The 27,469-nt window shown below is 52.2% G+C and overlaps 1 protein-coding gene and 2 long non-coding RNA genes across 7 annotated transcripts in view; 1 reads left to right on the forward strand and 2 right to left on the reverse strand.

Moving 5' to 3' along the window:
* LOC103348404 (uncharacterized) overlaps positions 1 to 7,663 on the forward strand; it is a 78,487-nt gene extending 70,824 nt beyond the window's left edge. The window contains exons 1-3 of one of the 2 annotated variants that reach the window (XR_516810.4): positions 437 to 696; positions 1,097 to 1,220; positions 7,164 to 7,663. This is a non-coding gene — a long non-coding RNA (uncharacterized lncRNA). Of the gene's footprint in view, positions 1 to 436; positions 697 to 1,096; positions 1,221 to 7,163 lie in introns of those variants that run through there. The other variant, XR_516809.3, reaches the window with a different exon arrangement.
* The window catches only part of SYN3 (synapsin III), a 455,954-nt gene that overhangs the window by 206,612 nt on the left and 221,873 nt on the right, over positions 1 to 27,469 (reverse strand).
* On the reverse strand, positions 232 to 7,170 carry LOC103348403 (uncharacterized). The gene is made up of 2 exons (XR_516808.4): positions 3,316 to 7,170; positions 232 to 374 (listed from the first exon to the last, which is right to left on the reverse strand). It is a non-coding gene; the product is annotated as an uncharacterized lncRNA (long non-coding RNA).

Here is a 27,469-nt window from a genome sequence, read left to right on the forward strand (position 1 = left end):
GCTCTTGGGGTACGTGGCAATGGGATCCGGAGAAGGGTGGCCTCTGAAGGTTGGGAGGTGGAAAGTTGGGGTTCACTGACTCATCTGATGGTCAAATTCTGCGGGGGGGGGGGCAGCACATCTCTAATTCTGGTTTCGGCACTGCCGCAAAGGTGCCATGTGACCCAGGGCCAGTCACTGCAGCCCTCCTGGCCTCAGGATTGGCTGGGTGAGGGGACTGGACCAGTCGGATCATCGCGGATTCTCTGTCATTTTATTTTCATGAAGGGGAAGAACCCAGGTCACGGGAAGGGGGGGCACCCCCCATCAAAAGAAGCTGATCAGATCCACAGGATGTTGGGTCCTGAGGGCAGGTCACTCCGGGTTCTTCTTCCCTGGAAGGGAGGGGAAGGTCAGTGGCAAGGTCAGGCCACCCAGAGGCAGAAATGCCACCAGCTCGCCCTGGGGGCTGGGAAGCCAGTTCTGCATACTCTTAGAGGGGGCTGGGGGTGCCCCCTGAGTGAGGTCTCATTCCCAAGAAGCCAGGTCCTGCAGAAAGTAACTTTTTTGGAGAGGTGACAACAGAATTCCTTTTGAGCGAGATTTCCTTCCTCCGTGTATTTATTTACTTTGGGCTGAGTGATTCAGCGAAAGGACCTCAAAACCAGGCTCCAGTGGAAGGCAGGAAGAACCAAACCCTCAGACATCAATGTCCCAGTGAGGTTTTGTCTTGTGGAACTTTCCTTAAAATAACCTGGGAGATGGTCAGAGTGGGGGTGGGGAGGCGGGGGAGCCCTGGAAGCAGAGGCCCGTGGGGCTTTGGGAGGGCTCTCGGGAGCCTGCCCTGAGCCCATTTCTCCACAGCGTGGGCAGGGGGTGGGTGTCTTGGCATGGGTTCTCCCATCCCAGAGATTGCAGAGGGTTCCATTTTCCCGAAGCAGGAATGAGACAGGCGTCTGCGCTGAGCGACTGGCACCGTGGACACAGCAGTGGAGCGTGAACCAGAACTTCTTGCCCTCTGACTCTCTGCACCCCTCTGCTGTGATACGTCTCTGTTCCCGATGCAGTGGGAACAGCCAACACACACACACAGAAAATGACTGTCTTTTTCTCCTAGCACATCTACACTGAACTGGACTGAGAACGTGCAAGGTTGCGGTGGAAGTAGTGCCAGCCTGGGAGTTAATTCGGGGGACCTGGGTTCCGTTTCTCCTTTGGTGCACCAAGCCACAGGACCTTGGGTAAGTCACTTCTCTGAGGGCACAGAGATGCACAAGTCAGAGCAACCTGGTGTCTGCAGCCAGGAAGCCAGGGAGGAGCTGATGGGCAGAGCCAGCTGGGCTGGGATCCACAGCAGAAGAATCCCACAGACTCGGGGACCTCCTCTGGTTCCCCACTAACTGGCTGCGTGACCCAGGGCGTGTTGCCTCCATCTCTCTAAATCTCAGGGTCGCTGATAACATGGACAGACAGAATCATTCACTAAGAGCTTGCTATGAGCCAGACACTGTGCATGAATGAATGAATTTAAATATATTACCTCATTAAATCTTTGCAAAAATATGGAACATATGCAGTAGATTAATCAAATGCTCTAGTTGGAAGAGTATTGCTTGATACAATTTTACATTTGCACAAATCGTCTGCACTCATTTCTTCTTCACAAAACACCTGCATGGTTCATTCCCATTTCTCTGATGTGGAAACCGAGGCAAGGCTGGATTCAAATCCAGAAGTCTGTCTGAGCTGTTCCTCTTGTGGTAGGTGCTATCTTGGGCACCTGGCACATCCACAGGATGTCTGGAGGGCCCCTCAGGCTCAGAGGTCCCCGTGAAGCCATTGGGGCAGTCTGCTCCAGCAGGTACCTTTGGTTCCCTTCCCCTGGAGACAAAAGCTCTGGACCCAAAACGGAGGGCAAGGAAGGGATTTTGGGGAAACAGAATGAGATATGGGACAGCAGGCCCCTGAAGTCGGGGAAGAATTTGAGGGAAGGGGCCAGCTATTTTTAAATTAGTCTTATTTACTCATTAGAGAGAAAGAGAGCACTCCCATCTATTGGTTCACTCCCCAAGTACCCACAAAAGCTAGGGTTGGGCTAGGCTGCAGCCAGAGGCTAGGGACCCAATCCAGGTCTTCAGTACGGGTGGCAGGAACCCACCTACTGAGCCATCATCTGCTGCCCCCCAGGGTGCACCACTAGCAGGATGCTGGAATCAGGAACAGAGCCGGGACTTGAACCTGGACACTGTGATGTGGGATCTGGGGGTCCCAGCGGGTGGCTTGACCCTGAAGACCCTAAAGTTCTTAATCAGCTTTTCCCGAGGAACTGGCAGAATCCAGGGTGGAGCACAGAAGGGAATTGCCCTGTTTCCCGTAACTGTTCACGGCTCCCAGCAGGGGATTCCCTGGCAGGTGGAAAGAGACAGGCAAAGGCTGTGCTGGGGAAGCAAGTCTGGGAGAGAGGCACCCAACAGCCCAGCTGCTGCAGGTGCGGGAGGAACCCATGCCCCATGCTCAGCTCACAGGGAATGGAGCAGACAAACAGGAGGAGGCAGCTCAGTGGCCAGAAAGAACCCTGGGCTGGAAGGTGGGAGACCGAGTTTCTAGTCTTAGCCTTGGCTCTGGACTGACATCTGGTCACATCACATCTCTGAGCCTCCGGACCCTCACTGTGGAACGAGAGGCAGGAAGGGGACCTCTGTTTCTTGCACTTTATATTCAGTGCAATGTCCACCTGGTGATTGGAGAACACAGTGAGAATGTGAACCCAGCATCCTCAGAAGGTCAAGTTCACGTGCTGCCTCAACAAGGGAGTGGGAGGCAATGGTGTATTCCATCTGTCTGTCCTCCCACAATTTCCCCGCTCCCCAAGCTCTAGGAAGACCATGAGTTCATGATGACTGATGCCATAAACATACCATCTCCTTATTACGGTGGCAGGAAGCCATTCCCCACCCCCATTCTCTTCTGTCCTTCCAGGATCCCCTCCCGTGTCTCCACCCTAGCCCGATATTCAGTTTCTGGCTTCCTGAGGGTCCTTGAGCCACTTCACTCTTCCCGGGCCTGGGTCACAGCGACTCTCCACTGGCTTGTGGGGCTGGGAACCCTAAGAGGGGGTGTGAGTGTGGGCTGTGTGAACCAAGGGCAGGAACAAACACGGAGCACAGGGGCAAGGCAGGGCCGAGGGTCACGCAGAACATGCCGGTCCCAGGAAGCTAAAATTAGCTCTGGGAACTGGAATGTTGGGGTCTGCAAGGAGCAGCAGCTGTGAAAAGAAAGCACAAGATGTGGAAAGCAAGCACAGCTCACCCCGTGTCCACCGCCAAAGCCACTCACCCACTCCACGTGCCCCTGGGGTCTGCACAGTCTGCAGGCAGCCCCCCTGCCCTGGGTGCCTCTGGCCAGTGGGACTTTCCCTCCTTTGCATGCTGTCATTTTCCTCTCTGGTAACCAGGGAACAGTGTGGCCCGGGAGGCCTGAGGGGACAACACTTAATTGGAAACAGGAAAGCAGAGGACAAGTCTGGGTCTGGGGTGGTGACGATAATGAGAAAATGACAGGCCCAGGCCAGGAACAAGAGGGTGACAGCAGGGGAGGGTCACATGGCGAGGAGAGCGCACCACATGCCGGGAGGCCCCTTGGGAGAGCCAGACACGTGACAGGGAGCCCAAGCCTGGCTGGTCTGGCAGCAGCCCGGGAAAGGCTCTGGGAAGGGGAGGGAGAGTGTGCACCTCTCTGCCCAGAGACGGAGAGTGGCTGTCCATTTTAAAAGCATATTTACTTACTTTCATTTTATTTGAAAGGCAGACACAGAGAAAGAGACTGAGAGAAACGTCCATCTGCTGGTTCACTCCCCAGATGCCCTTAACAGCCAGGGCTGGGCCAGACCAAAGCCAGGAGCTGGGAACTCACTTTGGATCTCCTAAGTGGGTGGCGGTGACCTAGGCACTTGAGCCATCACCGCTGCCTCTCACGGTGGTGCCTTGTAGGAGGCTCAATCAGACGCAGAGCAACTGGGTTCGAAGCCAAGCACTCCTGTAAAGGATGTGGTGTCCCCCACGGCGTCTCAACTACCATGCGAAATGCCTACCCCCGTAACTCAGTGTTTGTAGAAGGCTCGCGTACCACTGAGTGTGTGATCCTGTTTCCAAGTGACTGGAGTGCAGGCCTCAAACACAGGCTGTGTGGAGGCCCAAGGAACCAGACTGAGACAAGAATCTACAGGGAGCCATCCTGAAAACCCAGGCAGCTCCACGCAGTAAGTGTCCTGCTTTGGCTCCTTGTCCAGATGGCTGAGTGTGGTTTTCTAGCGTTTCTGCTCCAGAGGGAGATAGGAGAATGGAGACTGGGGGAAGGTACACAGTGTGGCCAACTGCAGGAAGGAAGGCTGCAGGTGTAGGTGGGACTCGAGCCAGGACTGTTGTTGTTTCAATGGATGAGAAACCCAAAGCTCAGAGACGTGGAATCATTTTCTCAGGGGCTCACAGCAGATGAGAGCCAAGATTTGAATTTCTGTGGTTCAGAAGGCTGTGCCCATTGCATCACACAGCAAGCCCCATCCTTATGCAATGAAGTTTTTTATAAAGACACCCAGTTTTTATTCATTTATTTATTTAATTTATAGAAAAGGCAGAGAAAAGGAGAGGTGGATAGATCGATCGATTGATCGATCCACTGGTTAACTCCCCAAGTGCCTGCAACAATTGGGGGCTGGGCCAGACCGAAGCCAGGAGCCCAGAACTGAATCCAAGTCTTACATGTAGGTGGCAGGGACCCAAGCTCTTGAGTGGTGACATCACCTGCTGCCTCCCAGGATGTGCATGAGCAGGAAGATGGATTGCAGAGTGCAGGTGGGACTTGAACCTAGAACTCTAGTGTGGGATGCAGGTGTCCCAAGTGGCAGCTTAGCCACTGTGCCAGATGCCCAGCCCTATGAAATTACCTGATGTTGTCCTGCGTTCCTGGTCCTTCCCCCATGGGGCTTTGCAGTGTGTTCATCATGCCACTGGGAACCAGACGTCTTGATGCTTTCCCCCAGGCACCCAGGCTACCCTCCCAAATACATCTTAACTCATCCTTTCTTGAAAAAGTATCAGTCCTTTGTAACCGCCTTCAAAAATTTACTCTGATTGTGTAGTGATGGGTAGTAGTAACATATCCCAGCTGTCTGTGCACTGACTAGAATATACTCTCAGATTCCAAAATGAAATCTACTATATATAAAGACACATGTGCAGTGTGTTTAATTCTCATAGATGGTTGGTTATCCATATAGATTTTTTTTTCACCTCTCCCCTGCCTCTCATCTTTTTCCTCTCTTCCTGACTCTCTCCTTCTCTCTCTCTCGCTCTCTCTCACTCTCTCTTTCTCTTTCTCTTTACCTCTGCCCACCAAATCCAAGCTAGTTGAAGGCTTGTAACTTAAGGAATAGAAAGAACCCTATTGTCAAGTTTTTGGCATTGATCAAAGGTGTATCAGAGAGTCACATCTGTTATTTGTGCACCCTGTAATCATGATTCCTTTTCCTTTGCCTACAAGCTTGCTTGGATTTTGCTTTTGTAAATAAAGTCAAATATTCTTTTGATCCCTGAGTGATCTCTTCTTGCTTTATCCCCACATTTATTGAAGGACTATTCTTTAGTTACTGCTTTTATTTTTCCTACAATCTAGTTTCTGCTCCTATTGCTTTTCCTGGATTACTCTCTCAAGGAATTGTTGGTGATTACACACACACACACACACACACAGAAGCAGAGTTACTTATGTGCTTTGTCTTCCCTCATTTTGAGATCTTTGCTTTGATTAAATTTTCATTTGACTGGAGTACTTCCTTAAATAATTTTCTTGGAAGGGTTACATGGATGGTATTCTTTGAGTACCGTGGAGTCCTCCTAATATGAATGTTATCATGGCTGGGTAAAGTCATCCTGGACCTAATGCAGTTCTTTCATTAGTCTGCAAACATTGTTCCACTGTCTCTGAACTTGCAGTGTTGCAGATGACTAATCTGGTGCCATTCTCCTCTTTCCTTTGTAAGTACACTGTAATCTGTCTTTTTCTGAAAATGTGTAAGATGTTCTCTTTAGCAGTCAGAATCATGATCAGATTTGTCTTGAATTTACTGTTAATTTTTCTAGGACTTAGGCCATCCTTTTGATCTGATGATTCAGATTTTTTTTTCAGTTCAGGAACATTGTCTTCCATTATGTCTTTTAAGTATCATTTCTCTTTCAATCAATCCTTTTTTCCTTCAAAAGCTCATATTAGTGTTTTTTATACCTCTTATGTTAATGTAATGCTACTATAAAGAGAGCACATTGAATGTAGAGCTCATCTTATTGTACACAATAATTTCTCTTGGGCCTGTTACTTCATTACCCTTATCTTTTTGCTCATGAATTTCTTTTCTTTGCATTTTGGCTAAATGCTCTGAGATTATTTAGCCCTAGCTTCCTTCTGGGAAAACTCACCTATTTTTCTCCTTGTTCTTGGATTCCTTTTTTTTAAAAAAAATAAGATGTATTTATTTATTTGAAAGGTGGAGCTATAGAGAGAGAAGCAGAGACAGAGAGAGAGAGAGATCTTCCATCTGCTGGCGCACTCCCCAAATGGCTGCAATACTCAGGCCTGAGCCAGACCGAAGCCAGGGGCTTTATCTGTGTCTCCCACATGGGTGGCAGGGGTCCAGGCACTTGGGCCATTCTCTGCTGCTCTCCCAAGCACATAAACAGGGGGATACACGCGGAGCTGCTGGGATGCCCATATGGGATACTGGCATCATAGGCATATCCTAACCCACTTCGCCACAATGCTGGCCCCTTGGCTTCCTTGAATGCTTTTATACTCCTTTACTTTGAACTATCTCATTTCTAGGCTCAGGAAAAAACTTGCTTCATCCCTATTTTTAGCTCCTTTCTCTGCCGCCTTCTCTCTACCCCTTAACTAAGGATGTTTCCTAAGCTTATGCCCAACTCTCTTTACTTTTTTCTTCTCTCCTTAGAACCCTCACCTGGTTCTCACATTCAAGTACCAGCTCATTTCTGACGAGTCTACCTTTATCCAAGACCACATATGTAATCAGCCGCCTTCCAGCCGCCTGAAAGCCGTATCCCACGGGCACTTCAAACACGTGCTCAGAATTGCTTTGCTACTACAAATGTCACTCTGTGTCTTTTTTTTCTCAGACGCAAAGGTGATCAAACTGCACTACATCGCAACATGACTGGAGAAGAATGTGACCATCAGCTGGGTGACTCAGGACTACTGGAGTGTCCCACCATCCTGGCCTCTCACATTCACTCTCCCACTCCAGGCAGCTGTTCAGCTCTGCATCCTGTCCTCCCATGTGGCTCATAGATCCTCCATCTGTAGACCCTCCCTGGTGATGAGGTTGATGCTGTCCTTGAAAACATCAGATGTGGTCAGAAGAGAACGGCCAACCACCATATCCACCCTCCTTGTGGTGCCGACCCCCCCCCCATACGCTGCCTTCTCTCTCGGTCCCGGGATGAATCCTGCGCTCCTGCTCAAGGTGCTGTAGACATCACACTCTCCAATTCTCGGATGTTGTGCCAACAGCATCTCTCTCATATCCTGCATCCTCTTTGCTTTCTCTGTGAGTCATTTCCAATACTGAAACATGCCATTGTAATCTCTACTTAATAAAAGCCTTCTGTTGACCTTGTTTTTGTCACCAGTTACTACCCATGCTTTAATATCCTCTTTGTAGCAAAAAGCCTATACTTCTGGGCTTTCTTTTCTTTTAAATTCACCCCCACCCCTTGACTTGGCATGGTCATCAGTGGCTTCCATGTTGTTAAACATAATGGCCAAATTTCAGACCTCACTTTACTTTACTAAGAAGCTTCATTTAGGGGCCAGTGCTGTGGCGCAGCAGGTAAAGCTGCTGCCTGCAGTGCCACCATCCCATATGGGTTCCGTTTCGAGACCCCGCTGCTCCACTTCTGATCCAACTTTCTGCTATAGCCTGGGAAAGCAGTAGAAGACGGCCCAAGTCCTTGGGCATCTGCACCTACATGGGAAGACCCAGAGGAAGCTCCTGGCTCCTGGCTTCGGATCAGCCCAGCTCTGGCCATTGTAGCCAGATGGGGAGTGAACCACTGGATGGAAAACCTCTCTCTCTCTCTCTCTGCCTCTCTTTCTCTCTTTATATAACTCTGAGTTTCAAATAAATAAATACATCTTTAAAAAAAAAAAAGAAGCTTCATTTGGCCTAGCCAATCATTCCACTTACTTGAACCACTGTCCTTGCTCGGTTTCTGGAACATTCTCTCAGTTCTCACCGGCTGCTCGCTCAGTCACCTTTGAGGATGCCTGCTTGTCTTCCTGTCCTCTGAACACTGGAGCGCTCCAGGTGTAGCTTCTCCCACCTGCCCTTCCTCGCGCGGTGGACTCATTCAGTCTCATGACTTCCAATATCTGTGTGCTGACAGCTGCCAAGTTTAGACAGGCTCAGCCACCTCTTCAGCATCCCTGCTTGGGTTCCCACCAGGCTCTGCTAGTTGAATACGTAAGCACCACTTGACTTCTTTTCTCTGACTGCTCAACCTGTGGACTCTGCCGTCTCGCCCAGTGGAAACTCCTCTGATTGGATCACCGCCAAAGCCTTAAGGTCACCCTTGACTTCCGTTTCTTCACATCCAGCCCCTTGGCACATTCTGCCAAGCACACCTTCAAGATAAGCAGTGCTGACCACACTTGGCCATGCCTGCTGCTGACCAGTGCTCCAAGTCCCCATCACCACAGAAGGCTGCCATCTGCTCTGCTTCTGCCCTGGAGCCCCCACCAGTCTCTTCTGCTCCCCGCAGACAACTGATGCTCTCCGGCGTCAGTCAGTCACAACTCCTCCTCAGAGCCCGGCAGTGGCTTCCCGCTCACTCTGAATAACAGCCGAACTCCTTACCCTGGGCTGCAGGGTCCTCGGTGGTCTCACCCTCTCCACCTCCAGCATCTCTGACCTTTTGTGGTTGATCTCCCCTTGGTCTGCAAACTCTTCCCCCCGAATCCCGCATGGCTCTCTTTGCCTTTGCTCTCTGCCCCATCAGCGAGGCCCCCTCTCACCCATCTGCATGTAGTACAGCAGCTCCTTGTTCCTGGAACTCCAGGTTCCCCACTAATGGGTGCATGGCTTTCGAACAAGGCTCTCAGTTTTTGTCCTCTGTAAGGTGATGACCACAGAACACCAGCCTTACCAGGATGCCGTGAGGGTTACAGGAGTTAATGTCCATGTGGCTCATGGAACAGTGCAGACACATAACAAGGACTCAGATAGCTGTTGGTTATGATCACTATGCTCTGTGCCCAGCCCGACCCTCTCAACTTGCCCACCATACGGATGTTGGACTTCTGAAGACTGAGTGCCACCAGAGAGAAAAAGTTCACCTGCAGAGCTGGTGATGGGGGCACCGGAGGCAGCCCCTACCTCCGGGCCAGGCTGTCTGTGCTCTCCACATAGCCTCTGCTGCACAGTGGACCTGCCGCAGTTGGTGGAAACATTCCCGGCTGGGGAATGGGCTGCAGGACCAGGTCTGCTGCCTCCTGGCTGTGTGACATCTGGCCAGTTACTTGACCTCTCTGAGTCTCAGTTCCCCTCTCATAAGCGGTAGATAACATCTGCCTACTCCATCCCTGGAGAGGGTCACACAACACACAGGTCCCCGAGAACGTGGTTGTCCCTGTTCAGTGCAGAAGATGGCCCCTTTCAGACACACCCCCAGAGGGCGAACAGTATCCCTGGTTCATTGCCAAGCTTGGGGGCTGAGTGAAAGGATACCCAGCCCACACAGAGATGGCCCATGAGCCTGTGCGCTACCAATTCACCCCCAGCGCAAGGGGTCCCTCAGCCCCGCATTCCTGCACTGGACTTGAACACAGGTCTCTGTTTCCTAGCTCACACTTACAAGGGTGTGGAGAATGCATTTCTCAGGGGGCAGGTCTGCAGGAAGGTTGGGGAAGTGCAGCAGCTCAGTTGGGAAGGCTGGTTGGCTGGTTGTGCGAGGCTGGGATAAAATAGCCCAGAGAGGATGGAGCAGGGCCCTCCCAGGACATCTGGAAAGTCCGTCAGGCCTGAAAAGGAAGGTGAGGAGCGGCTTTCACGTTGGAAAGCAGCCCTTCTCTCCGCAAACATTCTCTCTTTTCTTCCTGTCCGCGAGGACAGCGCTGGGCCGCGGGGTGGTAAAAGCCAGACCAGGAGGTCCAGAAACATTGCAGAAGTTGGCGTTATCTTGTTATTTTATTGCAGGAGAAGGAGTCGGGGACCAGGGGGACAAAAGCAGTCCTGGAAAGCGGTCAACAAAGAGGGACCCCGAGTGCGGGTCAGGTGGGAACACAGAGTGAGCACCAAGGCATCTAGAAGGGTGGGTTGTGGTCCAGCCTGGGCGTCACTTCCCTGTCCTTCTAGAAGGGGGGCTCGCAAGGCCTTTGTCTGAAGGGCCATGTGATAGGCTGAAAAATGCCACACACACCCCACAAAGACCCACATCTTAATCCTCAAAAACCTATCAGTGTCACCTTATTTGAGAAAAGGACCTTTGCAAAAAAAAAAAAAAAAAAAAAAAGGTCAAGGTAAAGACTTTGAGATGGGCAGATTTTCCTGAACCATCTGGCTGGGCTCCAAATGCAGTCACGTGCGGCTTTATAAGAGGTCGACAGGGGCTGGCATTGTGGTAAAGCAGCTTAAGCCACCACCTACAAGGCCACCGTCTCCCATATCGGAGCACCAATTTGAGTCCAGACGCTTCTGAGCCAGCTCCCTGCTACTGTGTCTGGGAAGGCCATGGATGATGGCCCTCGTGCTTGGGAGACCTGGATGGAGTTCCTGGCTCGTGACTTTGGTGGCCCAGCCCTGGCTGTTGAGGCCCTCTGGGTTGTGAATCAGCGGATGGGAGATCTCTCTATGTATATGTGTGTCTCCCTCTCTCTCTCATTTTGCCTTTGAAATAAGTCTTTAATAAAAGGCAAGCAGAGGGAGATTTTAATTTTTTAAAACATTATGTATTTATTTATTGACAGAGCTTCATCCACTGGTTCACTCCCAGATGGCTGTAATGGCCAATGTTGGGCCAGGCTAACGCCAGGAGCCAGGGATCACCCACGTGGATGCAGGGGCCCAGACACTTGGGCCATCTGCTGCTGCTTTTCCCAGGCCATTAGCAGGGAGCTGGATTGGAAGTGGGGCAGCTGGGACACAAACCAGCCGCCCATATGGGATGCCGGTGTCACAGACAGCAGCTTTATCCATTATGCCACAGTGCTGGCCCTGAGAGGGAGAACTTTGACAGAAAAGGATAAGGCAATCTGACCACAAGAGATGGGGTGGCTGTGGCCCCACGTCCAGGAATGCTGGCGGCCACCAGAAAAAGGTAGAGGCGAGATTGAGATTCCTCTCCAGCCTCCCCCAAGGAGTGTGGGCCTTCCAGCACCTCCATTTCAGCCCAGAGAAACTGATTTTGAACTTCTGACAGCTACATTGCGAGGGAACAGTTACATTGTTTCAAACCACCTGTTCTGTGCTAGTTTGTTACAGCAGCCACAGGAAACTAATGCCAGTCTCAAGTAGCAAATGTCCAGGGCCGCCCGAAGTCTGTTACAACTACTGAGCTCCAGTGCTACAGTGCAAACACAGCCACTGCTGATGCACTAGTGAACAGGCGAGACCAGGTGTCACTGCACTTCCTGTCTAAACAGACAGGCACAGGTCCAGCTCCAGAAAACTGTGACTAGGTGGAAATAAAGACCTCAGATAACCAAACCCTCCCACTTCTCAAAAGAAGCTGGCGTTTTAGTTTTCTTTTCTCATGAGAAATTTTCTCTATTTTATTATTGGTAGCTATTTTACATTATAGTCAATACCATGCAGATTGAATAAAAACACAGGCATCCAGCTAAGTCTAGCCCAGGAGGCTCCAGTTTGCATCTCCTGGTCTACATGCCCGGCCCTAGGCTGGGCACTGAGGACTTGGTGGAGTGAGGGAGATAACGCACTGACTACCGTGAAGTATTACAAGGCCTGCAAGAGAATTAGGTGGAGGGTACATGGAGAAGGAAGGGCTACTTTGACCTGAAGAGGAAGAAGGGAAAATGAGAGAGGTTGTAGGCAGAGCTCATGCCCAGTGTGAGCCTTGCAAGAGGATTCAGAAGTGGACAGGGTTTGGGGTGGAGCTGCTGGTAGCTGGACCAGCGGGAGGCAAGGCAGGAAGACCTGGGCACATGTGCCAGTGTGCTGGCCCCAAGGACAGGAAAGAAGAGGGGCCGCCCTGGAGGGAGAGGAAGTGGGTGCCTCGATGAGATAGCCAAGAATGGATCTTGTGTCCTGAGGACTGGGAGGCCACAAGGGTTTTTTAACCATCAAAGGGTGGCGCTCTAAAAGGATAAGCGCAGGGGCCAGTGCCGTGGCGCAGTAGGTTAATCCTCCACCTGTGGCACTGGCATCCCATATGGGCACTGGTTCTAGTCCTGGCTGCTCCTCTTCCAGTCCAGCTCTCTGCTGTGGCCTGGGAAAGCAGTGGAGGATGGCCCAAGTGCTTAGGCCCCTGCACCCGCATGGGAGACCAGGAAGAAGAACCTGGCTCCTGGCTTCGGATCAGCACAGCTCCAACCATTGCAGCCATTTGGGAGTGAACCAACGGAAGGAAGACCTTTCTCTGTCTCTCCCTCTCACTGTCTGTAACTCTACCTCTCAAAAAAAAAAAAAAAAAAAAAAAAAAAAAAAAGGCTATGTGCCAGTCCTAACCCTCAGCACCCATGAATGTGACCGTTAGTAGAAATGGGGTCTTCGCAGTTGTGATCAGGTTGAAATGAGCTCATGTGGGATCAGGGCAGGCTTTAACAAGGCTGGTGCCCTTCTAAGAGGGAACTGGGACACAGGAGGGTACATTGCTGTCATTGTAAGCCACCCAGTGTGTCGTACTCTCCCATGGCAGCCCTCGGATACAGGCAGTCAGGGGCTGTGATGATCACTGTGCATTTTAGAGAGCTCCTGCTGGCTGCAGGAGGGGTGATCTGGAGGCAGGAAGACCAGGGCGGTGGTGTTGGAACTGTCCAGACAAGAGCTCTGGAGAACTTCAACGAAGGCTCTCCCACTCCTCTGCTGTAAGCTTTGTGCTTTCAAAAATGTTATTATTTTTATTTATTTGAAAGGCAGAGTAACAGAGCAAGAAAGAGAGATCCTCCATTTGCTGGTTCACTTCCCACATGCCCGCAACAATTGGGGCTGGGCCTGACCAAAGCTGGGAGCCTGAAACAATGCCCGTCTCCAGTATGGGTGGCAGGGACCCAAGTCCTTGAGCCATCACCGGCTGCCACCAAGGGTGTGCATTAGCAGGAAGCTGGAATCAGGAGTGGAGCTGGGATGCCAGCCCAGGCACTTCAGTATGGGGTGCAGGCCCCCCAAGCAGCATCTTAACGACAGTACCAAATGCCTGTCTATGCTTTTAAATGGGTGGGAGTTTTGGGAAATGGACAGGTGTCCTGGCCAACCACTTGTTCAACACATGCTCTCTTAGGTCCTCCGTGGAGCCTGAGATGAGGGAGACAAGTGTTTGTCCTGCAGAGCTCACTGTTCCTCCTCTGACCCTTCCTGTCTTGGCCACCAAAACAAAGCACCATAGGTGGGGAGACTTAAAAACCACAGATGTTATTTTCTCACAGTTCCGGAGCCTGGAAGTGCAAAATGGGGGTTCCGGCTGCCGCGTCCTGGCATCTAAGTAGCCACCTTCTCACTGTGACCTCATGTGGCCTTTTGGTAGTACATGTGCTGGCGTGTAGCGGGGAGCAGGCTCAGTGGGGTCCTTTCCTTGAAGGACACTACTCCCATCAGATCAGCACCCAACCCTCATGACCCCGCTTCACCTCAGTTACCTCCTTACCGGCCCTGTCTGCGAATACAGCCACACCGGCAGAGAGGCCTTCCCCACGGGAATCGTGCGTTCCCAGGCACACACTGAGCCACAAGACCCTGTGGGAGCCCAGCAGCCACAGTGGCCCCAGGAGGCAGACGCAGCTATTATCCTATTTTATACACCCGGAGACTGCAGCCCAGAGAAGTGAAGTGGTGTCGTTTGTCTAAGGTCACACAGCTGGCACCCAGCAGGGCTGGCCTCTGGAACCAGGGCTCTGACTTCAGATCCTCACCCTGGGCCAGTTTGGGGCGAGCTCACTGCACCGGAACAGACATCCTCGCAGTGGGGTCGCACAGCCTTCCTTGACCATCAGGTCCCACGCCCCTGGGCACTGTTCTAAGAGGCCTTCACTAGGATTTCATGAGGATCAGATGGCACAGAGGATGTGGAAAGTGTAGATCAAGGGGGAAGCAAACCCACTTGCCTGTCTGAGTGTGGCATAGCTGCCCTGACCATCACTCTGAAACATGGGGGCATCACCAGCGGAAGTCACCCTGGGTCCCTCCCCTAACACTCACAGGAACATATTCCCAAGCCTGGAAGGGCCCCTGGGAGACTCCCAGAGGTCACCACCCAGAACCCCGGACATGGCCACTGGGCCTCATGGCGTCCGTTCCTCTAGTTCACGGGCACCTCTTCCCAGCAACCTGCCTGGTGGGCCTTCCAACTCCAATCCAAGCTCCAAGAACCACAGAAAGTCTTTGGCTGCCTTGACCAGCGGTCCCTCAGAGAAGGAGAAAGGCTGAGACATTTAGTGACCCACCTGAGACCCCAAAACTAGCGTATCCTGTCCAAGGCATCCTTGTGCTTGGGTCTCGTCAGCTCCTCGTTCGTCTCAGCCAGCTGAGAGGTGTGTCTGGTAGGGAGAACCCGAGTAGGGGGAGGCTGGCATTTGGGCACACAAGATTCTATGTCACGCCTGGGTCCAGCCCGACTCTCCTAGTTCTTATCACAGGATGGCCTGCTGAGGAGGACGCGCGCCCACTGAGTGCAGTCAGCATTCTCCCCTGCTCACCGCGGGGGACCCAGCCTCAGCGGGTTGGGGAGTGCCGGAGACGCTGGGCCCGTTTCACTGCTCTGTCGTCCGCTTGCCACCTGTGCGTCCGGGCACCTCACCTTCACCGAGCTCCCGTGTGTCAGGTACCGTGCTGGATGTTGGGATGTGGGGAATAAAAAGTAGCTTTTTCCCAAAGGAACTCCCAGATGTCTGGGAAGAGACACGAGGAAGGAAATCATTGCAACGTGCCTGAAACGCACACAGTAGCTTTTCACGGTCATGATTTGCGCCACTTCTGTGGAATAGTTTATTATTCATTTTTACTGAATATTTTCCCTGGGTCGACTCATTTCCTCCCTCTTCCTTAAATGCCAACTTTGGGCTTATCCTAAGCATTAATATCCATGAATTCATGGGTTTAATTTGTTCGTTATGTTTCTTCCTACTACATATTATATTAAAAAGTTAACTATTTAGTAAAAAGCTTAGGAGAACTGCATCTAATAGCATCTCGCATTACCCCAGAAATGTGCAAGCCACTGGTGGGAAACACTGGACCACGGCCCACGAGGCCCGTGTGTGCTGGGGTAGAGGTCTGGGACTGCCACCGCAAGTAGAAAAGGCTTTTACCCCATCAGTGCCCGGCGGTTGAGTCGCAGTCGGGTTCACCGCTTGATAAGCAGCACCTCAGGGCAGGAGCGGAGAAGTCTGGGCCGTTCACCGAAGCAGCCTCCTCTCAGTGTCCACGCCATCTGAGCGGGAGTCAAGGTCATTCTCATTTCCAGCGTTGTCGACCGAGGCTCCAGGCAAAGGGGACCAGTGGTGCAACCACCATGTTCTCCAAGCAGCTGCCATCGAGACCCAGTGACTGATGACGTTCCTCAGGGCGCCGTTCTCAGGGGTTTCCCCTGGGTGCCCTGCAGTCCCCGGGCTCTGCATTTCCCGCGGCCCCAGCCAAGAAAGGCCAGAAGGATGATGTCATTTTAAGGACAACCTTGGTACTCTTACTTATTTCTTCTTTGGGTAAAGGGTGAATTCTTTTTTAGAAAGACGTATTTATTTACTTATTTATTTGAAAGGCAGAAAGGGAGAGTGAGAAAGAGAAAGAGGTCTCCCCTCTGCTGGTTCACTCCCCAAATGGCTACAATAGTCGGGTCAGGGCTAGGTCTAAGCCAGGAGACTGGACTTCCATTTGGGTCTCCCACATGGGTGGCAAGGACCCAAATACTTGGGCCATCTTCTGCTGTTTTCCCAGGCACTTTTCCAGGTGCGCTAGCAAGGAGCTGGATTGGACTCAAACAGGCATTCCAACACAGAATGCCAGTGTCGCAACAGCTGAACCTGCTGCAGCACAATGCCAGCCCCTCTCATTACTTCTCAAAAAGAAAATGATATATAAACTCTAGCATGTTCATTATCAATCACAAATAACATTACCAATCAAATAACAGTAACAAATATTTGCCAATCGGAACTGGAATGCGACAGTGAGTTGGGAGTACTACTCATTGCCTTCACTAATTTAGCCCACACATATTTATTGAGCACCTATTTTGTGCTGGGCTTGGGTTAGGCACTGGGGTACAGGGATAGCCCAAGGCAGGACATACTTTCCACCTCCATTTGGCTTAGTGAGTGAGGCTGATTAATCAAATAATCCTGCAAATACACATCAGATTGCTACAGGGAGTGGCTACAGGACTGGATTGCAATAGCTATTCTGTCTAGAACCGCAGGTCAGGCTGCCCTGAGAGAATGGCCGTGACCGAGAACTGTGGCTGTAAGACAGGGGGTGGCCATAAGGAAAACATTGCTGTTCACTCGTCATTTCTTTGCTCCCACAAACCAGGCGCTGACTCATTTGATCTTCGCCTCAACTCTGAAGTAGACATGACTGTTCCCACTGCACAGGAGAGAACACCCTGGCTCAGAGACATGCAGTGACTCTCCCAGGAGCGCACAGCTGGCTAGTGGCAGTGCTGGGAATCAGACCCAGTTCTGGGTGACTCAGGCTGTGCCCTTGCCCCCAGAGGCACTGCCACACTAGGAGACGCATGAATGAAAACATGACTACTAGGTAACTTGCAGGTTACAACTGTAATGTCATCCACAGCTACTCCTTGAATCCTTAATCCCATTGTCACAGGCTGGGCAAAGACTTGCACCCCCATTCTGCAATGAGACAACCAGGGCAGAAGTGCGAAGCATGGCAGGAGCCAGCACAGAGAGCTCCCTCTGGGGCTAAGGCTGTGCAAACCCCTGTATCCACCTCCAGCCCTTGCCAAGCGTGGCCCAGGAACGCCGAGCCCTGACTGAACCCCGCAACCTTCTGCCCTGATCCTTCCTCTGTCCACCTGCCTGGTTAGAATCTAAGCAGCTGCTGGCACCCCGGTGTGGGTGCCACATCTGGCTTGCGCTGGCCTGACCTGTACTGGAATTTCACGGGCTGCAGCTGGCCCTGCGAGGACCAGGTCAGTGAGAAAACCCCAGGTGTGAGAGGACAGCTGTGCCTGAGTGGACACCAGAGCCACAGGGCCTCTGGGCTGTTGGCTGCTTGGTTTCCTTTCACAGCCCTGCAGCCTTGGTATCCTCCACCTTTGAGTGAGGACATAATCGCTGGCTGAGGACCCTGGAGTTTCTGTCCGCTTCTCCATACCCGGAAGCCTTGCCATCTACAAAGGGGAGGGTTGCTGCTTGACCTCAGATGCTCACTGTTTTTGCTCCTGGCAAAGGGGCTGGGCACTGAAATGACCCTGCCTCCTTGGGGTTCTGGCTCCTTCGCTTACCAGCTGCGTGACCTTGGACAAGCTTCCAAACTTCCTGAGCCCTTGTTTCCTGATCCTTACAATGGAGGTAATAATATTCAGCGCAGCACAGGGTTGGCATTGTGAGGATTAAACAATACAGGGGAGGTCAAGCACTTGGAGGAGCCGGCATGGGGAGCACTTGATGAGAGCGTTAGAGAGAGTTAGCGTTACTGCCTGCTGCCTGCCTGCCTTCTTCCTTCCTCTCTCCCCTCCATTCCCTTCCTCCCTCCTTCCCTCCCTCCTGCTTTCCTTTCTTCCTCTCTCCTTCCATTGAAAACATTAAAAAAAAATGATCTAAGACTCTGCAGCCACCAAGCCCTGCAGAACTCCCAGGACCTGCAGCCGTAGCAGGGCAGACCCATCTTTTAGGATTCTGCTCTTTCCTGACTTCATCATCCTCCCTCTGACCGTCCCCCCCCCCAAGGTACCCCCAGCGTGATGCCGTACACAGGTGCACACTCAGTAAATCCTCGGGAGTCTGCCTAGGGAGTGGTTAAGGGCACAGATGTTGGAGCCACACTGGAGGGGTTTGAATCCTGAGTCTGCCACGCACTCATGTTATTATCGTGGTGGTTGATTGGCTGGGCCAAGGCCAAGGTTCAGCAATGAAGAATGTTTCAGGGTGCCCTGGCTCATTGCCTGATGCTGCCCACTTCTCCAGGGGCTGCGCTGTGATTCTCGGGCAGAGGGAACTGGAGTTCAGGCAGGTGCCCTCCCTTTCCCTCCACTCTTGTCCAGAGCCGTGTTCAGTGTTGCACACAGAACAAACGAGCAAGGGCTCGCAATGCAGGCTTCCCTCCTGAGTCTCCTCCTTCCAAGACCCCAGGGGCTTGGGATATTTTTCCCTTTCAAAATGATTTCTGGAACAAAATTCCATAGTAAAAAGGAAGATGGATGGGTTTTCAGGCCCTGGGCCCCGATGCACGGTCAGGAGATAGTTAATCAATTCTCCCGCGTCTCACTGCATCCTCCCATCCATCAGTGAGGCCAGAAACCATCGCTCCCCTTCCACAGGTAAGAGAACTGAAGACCCAGGGAGGTGAGGCGGTGGTCTCAGTCCATGGCAGTGGCTACCCTCGGCACGCAGATCCTTCCTTGTTCTGTGGCCCCCTTCTTAAATGAGGGCACCTCAAAAACTTGGTGGAAAAATGGGATTAAAAGATAAATTTATGTTGGTACAAAAACATTCTGAAATCCATGCTTTATATATATATATGTGTGTGTGTGTGTGTGTGTGTATATATATATATATAATGTGCATTGTCCATGAACTTTCTGAAACCCCCCTTGTACATGCAGATTTGAAGAGATGCTGGCAGCAAAGTAAATTTACCTTTCAATTTTTGAAATGTCCTTGTATTTGCTTAAGGTGACTAAGGCTTACTTTCTCCTTGGCTCCCTTCCAAGATGCCCTGCCTGGGAGTTCCTGGTACAGTCTGGGGCCTTCATACAGGTGAGCATGAGAGAGACCCCTGGCCTCAAGGGCAGAGACGACAGGAGTGGTGTGGGTTGTGGCAGGCTAGAGCAGCCTTGCCAAGTCTAACCTGGACAGCTGCCTCTTAGCACCTGCTAACTGAGCCCAGGTAAGATGAGCTCGGATTTTCTGTTTCCGTCAGGAGGAGCCAGACCACTGAATTATTCAAAATCTGAGTTTTTCTGCAAGTTTGTGAATTGCATTTTACAGAAGCTGCACAGACCAGACCAAAGGCCTCCGTGGGCCCCATCTGGCCTTGGGGTTGCTGGTGTCAATTCTGAAAAGTCCCCTTATTGACAGAGAACCGAAAGGATCCCTGGCCCAGCGTGCTTTCCCCTGCCCAATCCCCTGTACACCTTCTCTGAGATGCACTTGGCTGAGCGCCAACTGAGTCACCCTCTCCCCAACTTCTCCTTCCTAAAGACCTTGAACTTCAACCAGATCTCACAGCCTTACTCACTCTTGACCATCACAAAACCCCAAATCTATCACCCATCACCCGGGAGCTTTTGCCCTTTGGCCCTCGCATAGCAACAGGTCAACCTCACTGTCTAAGAGCTGAGGTCTTGCAGGGCATGAACTCTGGAGCCGGACTTCCGGGTCCCACTCCAAGCACTGCTACTCAGTGCCTGTCACTTCAGGCATGCTGCTCGAACTGTCTGTGCTTCAGCTTCCTTAGCTGTGAGATGGGCTTCATAATAGTGCTGGCCTTATAAAGTTCAGTGAGTGTTGAGTTTGCTCACACTGAATATAAAACATCTTAGTTAAGGCAATAGAAGAAGTAGTTATTATCCACCCCACCCCACCCCCGCCAAATTAAACATTACAAGGACTGTAAACTGTCCCTGGTTTCTAGAACTTTCAACATTCTGTTCACTCCGGAGGATGGGCCGAGAGGGCCCTGTGACCCCTGCCTCCCAGTATGCACACTTACACAACCCCTGACCCTGAGGGTGGGCGGGCCTTGTGTCATGCTTCCAACCAATAGAACGGGGCAAAGGGGGCAGGAAGCACTTGTTACATGAGCGTGCCTACAGTGCATGTGAGCTGCCTATGGAGAGCATCGAATAGCAGGGGACCGGAGCGGGGCCCCAGCCCACAGCCAGTGGGAAGGGAACTAAATGTTGCCAACGCCAACCTGAGAGAGGGAAGAGATCGCCCTGAGTCGGGTCTCAGGTGGACCTGCAGCCCCAGGCAACACCTTGACTCCAGCCACGCCGAGGACCTGGCTAAGTCAGGCCCAGATTCCTGACTCACAGAAACCACGGCATAAAGCTGTGTGGACTTGAAGCTGCTAAGTGTGTATGTGTGTGTGGCAACGTTGGAGTGCTGCACGAGATGACCGGCAGAGGCGGCTCTCCTCAGTCATCACTCTCCCTCATCCACTCCGCCGTGCCAGTGGCCTGCTGAGAACAGGAGTCCCGGCATGGAGCAAGCCATAGGTGTGGCCCTCAAACGACAGCACAGGCTTTCTGCTCGGCCCCAGAGAACACATGCATGCTCATGCTCTTTGTGTGCGAGGGCAAGGCTTGCGCCCCTGGATCTTGTGCGGTAGAGGAGCAGTCATTAGCCATCTCGGCCCCTCCCAGGCAGACACACGCCGTGGCAGTCATTTGGCGCAGGTGACAGCTGTACCTTGCTTCTCTGCTCAATCTCTTCTCTCCTGTTACTTTTCCCCTTAAGTGGGAACACAAAGACCACCAACAGGTGAACTCCTCCTGTTTGTTACTGCTGGAGGGTGTGCAAGGGAGCAGCCAGCTCTGCTCTGTCTTAGCGGGTGTATTGGATTCTAAACGGCAGGGCCAGGGTGGATGGCAGCATCTGATGCCTGCACAGTGTTCCTTTCTTTAGTGAAAACTTACACTTTCCTCCCTGAGCACTGAGAGGCTGACCCTGTGGCTCCAGGCAGCGTCTTGGTGTTGTCAGAGGGTTTCTCCCTCCCTCCCTCCCTCCCTTCCTTCCTTCCTTCCTTCCTTCATTTATTTGAAGGTCAAAATTACACAGAGAGAGGAGAGGCAGAGAAAGAGAGTGGTCTTCCATCAGATGGTTCACTCCCCAATTGGCTCCAACAGCTGGAGCTGCGCCCATCCGAAACCAGGAGCCAGGAGCTTCTTCTGGGTCTCCCACACTGGTGTAGAGGCCCAAGCACTTGGGCCATCTTCCACTGCTATCCCAGGCCATAGCAGAGAGCTGGGTGGAAAGTGGAGCAGCAGGGTCTCGAACCAGTGCCCATATGGGATACCAGCACTTCAGGCCAGGGCGTTAACCCGCTGAGCCACAGTGCTGGCCCCGGCTTCTCCTTTCTTTCTCTTGTTCTTGTGCAAATGAACTCCTTTCTGCCAGCCTCAGAATCCTCCTCTACTACATGGGCTAATCACCCCTACTCTACCGGAAGTCCCTGGAGGCTGATGGAATGATCCATGGAAGGTGTTTGATTCGAGCAGGGTAGAGAAACACTTGGCTGGCTCCCAATATTAGGCTCTTACATCGGGATTTAAAATGCACCTGCATCCCACTGTGCCCTTAATCTTTAGGAAACCGTTTATCGAGTAACTAAATGTGCTTGACATTTTCTCAGTGGGTCTTTCCCCAGATTAAAAAAAAAAAAGACCTAGTAAAACTTCCTCCTCTTCCAAGAACTCTTCTCTGATTACCTTAAATAAAGAGCCTCCCACAAGTCACTGTTCATCGTCCACCTCGCACTTGGGACCTGCCGAGAAGGTTTTCTTGTCAGCTTCTGCGTCTCTCATCTGTCTCCACCAGGCAAACACAGGCTCCGTAACCTTGCAGGACGGCTGCTGTGTCTGCCTGGTTTGCTACTGGAGAGGGGGACACTCAGGGTAGGTGCTCAGTAAATACAACTGGATGAATGACAGCCTCTGTCTTGGTTTGTCCAGGATGCTTGGCCCCCAAGAAGAAAAAGAAGAAGGAGAAAACCCAGGAATCAGACCGCTTCAAAGGAGAAACAATAGAGCCGAATGTACTCCCTGCTATGAGGCACTCCCTTTCCTCGTCCCGGCCTGGCAGAGAGAGGAAGCCTCAGCCTGGGGTGTGTCCTTTCTCTCTCTCACAGCCCCAGGACATGGGGCTCTCAGTGGCCTGAAGTTGCACACCAGGGAGCTGATGTCCAGAGCAGTGCAGTGTTTGTATCAAGGGCTCACGGTGAGAAGCAGAGCTCAGGTTTGGCATGCAAGACTCTCACCCCTGGGCTGCCGCACTCTGCAGTGTGACCGCGATGGCGTCCTGCAGCCTGAAACATTTAGGGCTCAAGGGGCCTCATGTCCACAGTTTTCTCCAAAGGAGAGGAGAGAGAGAGGAAGCGTCCTCGGTGACCTTGGAGGAGTTCCGGTGGAAACTACCTGGTAATTCTTTGGACAAGTCTTGCAACTTTTCCGAGTCTGGATTATGTCCACACAAAACAGATACCTAAAAGCTGATGGTGGGAAGACGATGTGATGGGTATCATGGGATAAAGTACACAGACCCAGCCTGGTTAGAATAAAAGGAGTAGGCTCCAGTGGGCTCTGGGGCTGGCAGGCCAGGTGCAGGAGTGAGTGTGGTGGAGTCAGGGAGGCCACACTGCAGGGACCCCCGGTGACACTCTGCAGGTCACCCATCTGTGCATTCTTGAGCACCCTGATGGCTTCTAAAGCCACCTGCCCAGTCCAGCCGCTTGTTCCCGTTGCCGCACACACACAGCACACGCCCAGGTCAGGCGGAGCATATCACCCTCTCCGTGTGGTTTCTGCTCCAGTTGTCCACACAGCACACACACCCGCTCCATCCCAGAACCAGAGCGGGCCATCTGAATGCCGGGGCTTCACGCACCGTCCCGTGATTGTCCCCGGGGAAGAGGAAGCAAATGACCTCCACACCTTCCAGAATGTGCCCAGAGACGGTCATGAGCTCATTCAAGGCCACATAGTGGGTGGCAGAATTGGACCAGAATGTGTGTTGGGGGGAGGGGTTTCTTCGTTCTTTGCTCCACCGTCCTTCTACTACTAATGGGCTCAGAGTTACCCCCAGTCCCAGTTACTTGAAATGCAGATGCCGGCTTCCCACAGTGTCCTAAAGCAGCTGTCCACGGGGAGGTTATGCACATCTGTCCCAAAACACAGACCCCGACGACAGCACTTCCTCAAGGTGTCCTTGGGCAGGTAAGTCACCCCTCCCACAGCTCCGTTTTCTCACCTGGAGAATGAGGATAAGGATGTCTCCCCTACTGGGTTTTATGAGGATCCAGGATTTCAAAACTGATGGATGAAGCCATTATCTAGGCGTTGGGGATAGAGCAGTGAATGAGGCAGACACGGGCCCTGCCCTGGTGCACCTGCCATGCTAGTTGAGAGAGTTCACAAACCCGGGAGCATATGAGATATTTTCAGATAGCCATACACCCTGAACACAGACTAGACCTGAAAGCTGGAACAGTGGGCGGTGCCCGCCTCTGGGAATGGCCGTGCCCCTCAGCCAGGGCAGCCCTCTCTAAGCAGGTGGCATCCGGGAAGGATCAGCACTGCGGGAGGCAGAGGGAGACCTCAGGGCAGTCCTGGAGCTGGGACCAAGCCTGGCTTGGCGCAGGGATGGGAAGAGTGCCAGTGTGGTGGGAACATGGAGAGAGGCAGAGAAGGGTAGCCCTGGTGGGGCTGCTTCCTGCTGGGCCTCCCAGGGGGCCATTGAGGAATCCTCTGAGTGCACTAAGGGATCCGCCAGAGTTTTGAGCAGGGGAGGGGCCTGATTGGGTGTTTCTTCCCTTGGAATCAGTTAATATCCATAGCATTATTAACACATGACCTGGCCCATGGCAGCTGTTTCCTAAAGGACAGCTTTATCATTGTTTATCATTCCAAGGCTTCACCACTGATCATTAGAGACTTGCAGAAACTGGGTGGCCTGTGCCTGCCTGCGTGGTCCAGGTGATGCACCTGGATGCACCTGCCTGGGAAAGGGGGAGGAGCCCGAACACTTCCTGGACCCTTTGGCTAACTCCTCCCTCCTTCCGGCCAGCCCCCTCCCCTGCAAGCCAGATGCCAGCCCGTCTGCTAGGCCCAGGGGCAGCCAGGATGGGCTCGCTGGGCGTCCCTCCAGCTGGCTCAAGCTCCGGCTTCGAGCCTAGCCGCCTTCACGTTGCTGTAAGAATGCGAGGCATTCCAGCCATTTTAATTACTGGGCGTTGCATAAGCCAGCGACCGGTTCATACAAAAGAACAACAGACCAAAAAATGATTTTTCAACATGCCTTCCGCCTCTCCCCTGCTTTCCCCCCGAAATCGGCCTCCAGTCATTGGCTCCCGGGCCTCGAAAAGCACTCCAGGTATGCGCAGTCTTTTTTTGAGTTTGTCCATGTGACATCAAGGGCTTTTTTTTTTTTTTTACTTTTCTAAATACTTGAGGCCAAAGCAGTCCCAGCTAGCTTGGAGCGGTTTGGAAAGTTCTCGATCGTATTCCTCCATGCCGGGTGAGACTGTGTCGGAGCCCCGTGTTATACACGTGTTATGTACGACTTTGCCATGCAGCGGGTCTGGGCACGGAGGCGGCAGGGGTTTCAGTGACTCCAACCACAACGTCCCCGCCGCAGTTCAGCCTGGAGAGGAGCTGTGATGGGATTGGGGAAGACCTCTGTGTTTCTCAAGGCTGTGGCCTCTGAACTCTTTCTTATCTAAGTCTAATCTGACCATCTGGAGAACATGGTGTCTCTGGGGCATTGTTCTAGGTGCTTAGAAGGGAAAACTCTTAGCCCTGGTCAGTCACTTTCTACACAGAACCCAGGAAGCAGAGAGTGACAGTCCCAGCACAGGTGACCTCTGGCGGGTGGCACCCAGCTTGGTTGAGAGGAGAGGCTGCTCCTGGGAGATGGGGCCTGATAACAAGCCGGTCTTCCCAGTGACCGTGGCCGTGGCCATTGAAGGAATTCTGCTAACTCCTTCCACAGGTCACCGTTCATTCCTCACAACTCTAAGATGAGGCACAAGTGTCCCTGTGTCACAGGAGGGTTAGGTCACTTGCCCAAGGTCCCACAGTTAGGAAACAGCAACAGTGTGCTGTTAGGTTTTTAACAACAGGTGTTCTGGGACAAAATAACTCTTGAGGGTAGCATCTGTCCAGTCCTGTGGTGTAAATACCCCCTAGTCGTGCCAACATTAAGTTCCAAATGTGACTCTGGATCCAGAGTTGGGGAGAAGGCAGTAGCACACTGTTAAATAGTAGTGCCACCATGCAGCCAGCAACAGAGGGAAAACACCTACAGTGCATGGGTAAGCGTGCTCTGTGATAAAATTATCAGGGAGCGATGCTCTAGGTGTGATATCCTTGCTTTTAGGATAATTTATTTAACTAAGTTTAGATAACTAAATTTTTAATAATGCTGTGTCTGATAGGTGACTCAGAACATTCTGGAAAATGTAGCCCTGAGTTCTCAACAGGCAGTGTGAGCTGGCTCCAGCTCTGCAGGGGAGTCCCAGAGCCTCAGGTGTCAGCCCCTCAGAGCAGTAGGAGCAGCCCAGGGCATGGAGAAGGGCAATCCAGTCAAGGAAACAGAAAACAGTGGGCGGGTGGGGGGGGGTCGGCGCCGTGGCTTAGCTGGTAAGCATCCTCCTGCAGTGCTGGCATCCCATGTGGGCGCCGGTTCGAGTCCTGGCTGCTCCACTGCCGATCCAGCTCTCTGCTATGGCCTGGGAAAGCAGTAGAAGATGCACCCATGTGGGAGACCCGGAAGGAGCTCCTGGCTTCAGATCTTTCTGTCTCTCCCTCTCTCTGTAACTCTGCCTCTCAAGTAAATTGATCAATAAATCTTAAAACAGTAGGAACAAAGACATGAACTCGTGAGAAAAGAAAAACAGTAGCTCTGAGCGTTTACCAGATGTGCTTAGCTCATTGTCAGGGTACAGCTGAACCTCTGGCTCCACCGCTTACTAACTGTGTGGCTTTGGCCACGCTGCTAAACTTCTCTGTGCCCCAGCTTTTGGTCGCGATGAATGGGTGCCCTGGCCCCTACATCATAGCTCATGAGAATTAAACACACGCATAGCACTGAGTACATAGAACCAGACCCTGCACATAACCCGCGATCACAGATGTTGGTCACTTCTCATTGGGTGTCTGCAGCTACCTCTGCGAGTTCCCATTTGTGCCCACTTCATAGCGCATACGTACATGCTTAGAGCACAGTTTAGCAGGTGGGGAGGAAGGGCTCTGGGCAAATGTTCTGATTCTCACTTCTCTGCTGATCCCAGGGGCTGGAGAACACACAGCCCCGACTCAGCTTTGCTCTCCAGGAGGCCCCAACGCCCTGCTCAAGGTCTCTTGGGAGAGGGTCTCTCTAACCCGTGCTTGCACACAACTGATTGCTGGGGATGGGGCACTCCTGGAAGGAAGCCCCTGCTGCTGACAGACACCCCTGGGCATCCCTGGGCACCATCCCACAGTGCCACGTGCTGTGTCCTCCACACCACCTGGTGCCTGTGAGAATCCCACGGGGCATGAGTCTCCCCTGGAGGCACAGAGAGGTGAAGGAGGATTGAAACGTGGGTCTGCCCACAGCACAGGCCTTGGGCCTGAACCTGCTTGTCAGGCTGCCTTCCAGAAAATTCCATCGGGAGAATCTAAAGGATCATTAAATCCAACCCCTCGTGTTTGGGCTCACTGATTCACTCCAGGCCTTAGAGCTGTCGTGTGTGGCCAAACTGACACAGACACCTGGTAGAGGCCTCAAGGTCATGTTTGAAATTTTAGAAGGAGATGAAGCCGTGTTTGATAGCTGTTAACCTGCACTGACCAATCAGTAAGCGATCGGCTTGCCTCTGAGTTCCGGGCGGGCCCTGTCTTTGTCATGCAAATGTAATTTTCCGGTGGCATCTGTCCACATTCTGAGTAAGGAAGGGCACACCCACACCCCCAGAAATTGCTTGCCAAGTCATTTCGCCTGCTTTCCCTCCAGACAAAACAAGCAATGCATCTCACGTGTCTGCTGAGAAAGCTCCCTCCCAGCCTTGGGGGTACATGCCCTGTCTCCTGCTTGCCTGTAACGGATAATGCACATCCAACAAGAACCCAAAAGACAAAGACAAAACCTCCAGCCCTTCAAATGCCATCACCCAGAAAGCCCACCAATTGAAAGAGACCTCTGGGTCTGAGTCACAGCTCTGCCACTTATAAGAAACTGGACATGCAAGTTCTTTGAGCCTCAATTTTCTTGACTGTAAAATGGGCATAAACCACTGTCTATTATTCTAGGGTTGTAAGGATTAGAGGAAACCCTGCATTGAAAGCGTCTGGGCCATAGTAGGTATTCTTTT

Source organism: Oryctolagus cuniculus, chromosome 11 (assembly GCF_964237555.1).
Source record: "Oryctolagus cuniculus chromosome 11, mOryCun1.1, whole genome shotgun sequence".
NCBI classification, from domain to species: Eukaryota; Metazoa; Chordata; class Mammalia; order Lagomorpha; family Leporidae; genus Oryctolagus; species Oryctolagus cuniculus.